This window comes from Drosophila persimilis, unplaced genomic scaffold (assembly GCF_003286085.1).
Source record: "Drosophila persimilis strain 14011-0111.01,24,50 unplaced genomic scaffold, DperRS2 tig00000124-arrow-pilon, whole genome shotgun sequence".
Taxonomy (NCBI): domain Eukaryota; kingdom Metazoa; phylum Arthropoda; class Insecta; order Diptera; family Drosophilidae; genus Drosophila; species Drosophila persimilis.
The window spans coordinates 11876531-11882166 of record NW_020825294.1 but is presented as its reverse complement, the minus strand read 5'-3'; the positions used below and the strand labels follow the sequence as shown (position 1 = coordinate 11882166).

Genomic DNA, 5636 nt, shown 5'->3' with positions numbered 1-5636 from the left:
ACAGAAAAAGAAACGCAAAGAAAATAAAATAAAACTTTAATATAAAATTTAATTAGACATTTAATAAGGGTTCAATGAAAACCGAGTCAAAAGAGAAGCATCGTAAACTAGTAAATATTTAAATTAAATTAATTTTAAAAAGTGAAAAACAAAACATAAAACAAAAATACAAAAACAAAAGAGAAGCGCTGATTTTTTATGTCGTTATTAGTAATTAAATTTAAATAATTGCATATAAAGAAAACATACAGAATTAAATGAAAAAACCAAAAATATATGATAATAAAAATTAGAAGGAAATTGACAAATTGGTCATTTTGACCTAGTAAATTATAGAAAAAAATAAAACCAAAATTGAAAGTAAACCAAAACAAAAAAAAAACCAAAAAAGAACATAAGATGGAACCCCGAGAAAACGATTGTAAAATTTTAATTATTATTATTCAATAATAAATACAAAAAAGGAAAGATTTGACAGAAATACAAACATATACAATTAGGTTTTATTTCAATCCATATTCCAACTTCAACACGTAATTACCCGTAATTGGATCCCGGAGAGAGGATCCTGATGCTCAAGACCAAAACGAAAACGAAAACGAAGACCAAGATGAAGCCGCCTTCAAATGTCGGAAAGGTAAATGAGTCTCGTGCTAGACATAAGCTGATAATTAAGATATAGGCAATGTACAATAGAACGAGTACACAATTACGCTAATGCTGACACCAAGCACATATCTGACCAATGTAAATATGTACAGATGTTCAGTCGATCAATATTCATAAAATCCTATTCCTAGCATCATGAATTCATTGCAAAGCGACACTTGACACATTGTACAAACCAAAGCTTAGTTTACTTAGTCATAGAAAACAAGCGAACATTATAACCTGAAGCAAAAACAGGGCAGCACATTGCTCTGATATCATAACATATATTCAAAGTGTTAAAATTTCCCGTCTGACTATCAAGAAATAGAAGCTTGCAAATTTTACTAACGAAAAATTCTGATTCCCTGCGCAGTTTGTCAACAACCAGCTGAAAGTTAAATTCAAATCCAGTCGTTCCTTTACGATCTCCTTATAACAGAAATAACTATAAAACAAAAACATATGTATATCCAGCTAGCAAATGCCAATCAACAGATCTTACCCTCGAATATCGAAAAGCAGAAGGGATGCTGCGTGTATGTATGACCAGTGTTTTACCAAATCTCATTTTTATTAAACAACAACCAACAATGGGAAGTTGACATACTGTTTTCGCAAGAAATACTTTTCTATTTAATCGAAGCTTTCGGCATGATTTCTTTATATCCCACCGCTATTTATCCAAAAACTTCACTCTAATTAGACCACATTTTCTCAAAAATTGTACAAGATTCCCCTATAATCAAGTCAGATTTCCCAATACTCCTGCATTGTTTTTGAATTAGTTTTTGGCATGTTCAAATCCCCCTTTAGTTATTACTGTGATTAAATTTATTAACGTATTGACGTCTAATTTTCCCCTTGACTGCTAACTTATTTGCGAGTATCTCGGAGACCTGGAAGCGGTGAGTGTACGAAAATTAAACAAAAGGAATATTTGATTCATTTTTCGTATATTTTTGTATAGAATATATCGTGGACAACGTTGGACACGTGCAATTGCAGTATACTGGAATATGGAACATCATTTATAATTAATCTAGAGTATAAAAATGTGTGTTTTAATTTTATCTTTGTTAAGATGTTTTTGTACATCGTATTCGAGTACAGAAATGTATATTTCTAATTTTGTTTAAAATAAAATTTGTAACGTTTTGAAAAACAATGTGTATCACATAGACAATCATGACACACTACAATTCTCTTTAGTTCTTTATTACAAGTAAGACCACATGTCTCCCAGTCAGTTCCCATCGTGATATATGAACCAGACTACTCTTCAAGCTTTGACTGATCTATTCCATATATTTATATTTCATAAAAAGTCAATCAATCTATGTAAAAATAAAAAGGGAGGGTACATATACACATACTAAATGCGAGTACGAATCATCCTTCACATATTCACCAATTTCTATGTGTTGAAATTTCAGGAATTTCTATATGACTGGGGACTGCTATTGTGTCCGTTATTATTACTTAAGATGATGTATATGTATTAGTTTTAAGACCTCAAAAGACAATCACTTATCAAAAGAAAACTGCATTGGATCTACTTTGGATGGAGCAACTATGGAGAAAGTTAATTACGAGTCTGGTACAGCCCACGCCTAAAGAACTCTGCCCGGTATGCAGAAACGGATAACTTCACGGCCAGACTGACGAAATGTGGGCAGGAGTGTTTGCGGTAGTTCCAGATTAGTTATTTGGATATAATCGCAGACGGAAACTTTAATACCATATCACCTCTGGCGTAAATTGCTGACTGGTGATAAAATTAATATAATATGTCGATTGAGCATACACAAACATTTATTGATTTCGATAAGAATAAATCTCTTTGTAAGATATTTGCAAAAAGTACTTTCATTCAAATTGGATCAATTTAAAAATATAAATCGTGTTCCCTTGCTACGTACACCTATATCGTATTAGCTGGATATGAAATGTGGAAAAATTAATATTAGTTAATTTATTTTATAGCTCTAAATTAGTCCTAAACTTCAAGATGGTTGATAAAAGTCGTAGTCATTTTCAGGGAACATAAAGTTGTTTTCACTGAGAAATATTCCAACGCCGTTACCCCGAGACCTGAGTAAAAACTCCAACGCTCACATGGAAGCTTCGTTTTAAATTTTTTTTTTATAAATTAACGTAGTGCAAGTTAAATTTTTGTAACGCTTTAGAACAACAATATACATATATCCATGTTGCTTGTTGGCAATATTGTTATCCACCACGACCACGACCGTTCAAATTCCGCTCCCAAAATAATTGTTCTATCCAACTTGGTTATCATTTCTTTTAGGGTGCCGTTGATCTCTCTCACTTTCTCTCTCTCTATCTCTCTTAGATGCTGATTGCATCATATGGAGGAAGATGAATACGAGCCTGACCCTGAAGATGATTTTGAAGGAATATTTAGATATTCAAAGAGTGGACAGAACATTCAACTTTAAACTCAATATTTCTTAGAAATTAGAAATTTAGTAAAAGCTTAAGAAAAAACATCAACATCGAAAACGAAGAACACTTAATCATTATAACGCCAGAAAAAGACTGGAAAAAATAACATAGCTAATGCTATGGTAGAACATTATCGGAAAAGAATTTGATCCAGTTGCTGCCGCAATTGAAGTCGACAGCGCTCCTTGGCGGATCAAGTCCAGATTGTCCAGAGGAGATACATAGATTTTCAATTTAATTTAATCATTTTAATAAAATCGTATATATTGTATGTATGTAACATTTTTTTAGCGAAAAAAGTTATCAAATTAACCGAGCCAAATTATTGGCACACTTAGCATATAGCACACATAACATACAGCTGTATGTTCTTGTAATTTGGCCATATGGTAATTGTTTTTTGCAATGGTTCACACTTAGTTCTAGTTTTCTGTAAAAAAGATCTTTAATTTAGAAAAACGAGAGGTAAGGAAAAGGAAACCACAGAATATCAGGGGATACTACATTTTTTTAGTTGTTTCTTTCAAAATATTAGAACCTTCTCACAACTGGAAATCATGGGTTATAATGTGGGAAAGTATGTGTAAAGAATCGTGTGGGTCGACTACCATCTCAAGGCCTCACGCCGGCTGCCTTTTTGGAACCGAAAGACGAAAGCCCCTGGTACCTTCTGGTACGTGCATATGATTAAGCCGTTTAGTTTTCGTGTGTACTAGGAATAAGAATATTGTTGTTTTCGGAGTAGAGTAGAGTAGAGTGTAGAGTCACGGAATTTTATTTTTTAAGTTTATGAAGTAGGAGTCGAGACGGCTTCCGCTCCTTCGCATACGTATTGCGTGGTTTCTAGACAACACCAGCAATGCCATCCAAATTAGTTTGCCCCTAGTCGTTCGGCTCTCAATAGTCTGAGCTGTTCTGACGGTCCGTCAACATTTCAAATGGCCCGCCAACGGCTTGGGTAGCGGAGTGCTGCCATATCACTCAAAATGGTTGAAAGTAAGCCTTGCAGATTGTAGTACTACCACATCAATAAAAATCGATTCCCGAGTTAAAAGTTGGGGGCGCCAGTGAGCAGATGTAATGTAAAGTCTAATTACATGTATAACAAAGTTTTTGGTGTTGCCATACTATGAACGGAAAGTAACAGCTTTTTAACCTAACTTACCCAAACCAGAGGCACAAGACGCAAAGCTAGAAATTCTAAATAACTCCAAATGAATCCCAATCAATGCAGTACGCCGACTCCGTAAGTAAGAAATGTAGTTATGCACACAAATTTAATGATTAAATGACTATAATTTCTTTATTATTGATGCTATAAATTGTGGTGGTAAAATTGAAACCTTACACAAACCTGTCTACACAGCCACCACAACAAGGTAAGCTCTTTAATATACCTATGTACATATAATATACCTAAAATTTGTAGCAGTATACCTTTAATTATATCTTATATTATTGCCAAAAAACGGAGTTGCCGGTATCGCCATCTGCATTTCCGGCACACACCGATGAGGACAAGATACGATACATCTGCTGTTCTACTGGAACATTAAGCAAGAACAAAGTCCTGTTATAATAGAAAAGGGAGACGAAAAATATGAAGAATAGCAAGACGATGACGCTGAGGATATCGAAGCCATTGACTCGGCATTCGACGGGGGATGACGATCGGCCAACGTCTTTTTCACCGGCAGAATATAATCAACGGCTGCTGAATATGGTGACGACGATCCGTCACATTAAAGTAGAACCAGAACAGACAGACGGCGATGATTATCGTCAAGAATTCATCAATTCACCAAGCAAAAGGTTATGCCCAACAACACGCCCACCAACTGTCCCGCAGACAAGGCAGCACTTTTGAGTGGTTCTGTAGAAATAGCAGAAGCGATCGCGAGGTCCGCATCGGAATCGGTATCAAAATTTCCGCATAAGAAATGAACACCGCAAATCAACACCGTGTTCGGAGCAGAGGTTTTGTTCAAGAGCTGCTTTCCAAAGACCAGCCAATTATTGGCCTTCAGCCAAGTATTTTTTTGTTGCAAATTCTTGTGGTTACTCTTTTGTTAGTTTAAGTTTTGAACTTACTCGGCCTGCCACGAGTTCTCTAAGCTTACTCCTCGTTATCTACAGTATCTAATGTTTTCTTATCTATGCCGACCGAAGCTGCGCTCAGCAGGGGGGATTGCGATAGGAAAAGCAAGCTTTACTGTTGGTCGTGCAATTGTTTAATCGCAATAATTATTCAGCTGACTGAAGCAATTGAACCTTTGTCAGTTCACTCGTTAATTTGTGCGTTAACTTATTAGGCTTCTGTCTTACCGTCTTTCCTAAGAGGTTGGACTTGTTCTTAAATATGTTTGAATTATTTTTTGGTTTTCACATTTTGTTTTTCTTTTTTATTCATGTTATTTTTGTAGCTTTCTCTCAAATCAAACAAACCCGGTGAGAAGCACACAGGCATATGGATATATGCACAAATCCAGCAGGCCCTTCGCATTCAAGTGGCTTGTACA

General features: G+C 35.2%; 1 long non-coding RNA gene across 1 annotated transcript; it reads left to right on the top strand.

Annotated features, from left to right (window-relative positions):
• The first annotated feature begins 328 nt into the window (after positions 1-328).
• Positions 329-2501, top strand: LOC113565488. The gene is made up of 2 exons (XR_003408612.1): positions 329-1556; positions 1619-2501. It is a non-coding gene; the product is annotated as an uncharacterized LOC113565488 (long non-coding RNA).
• Positions 2502-5636: the final 3135 nt, after the last annotated feature.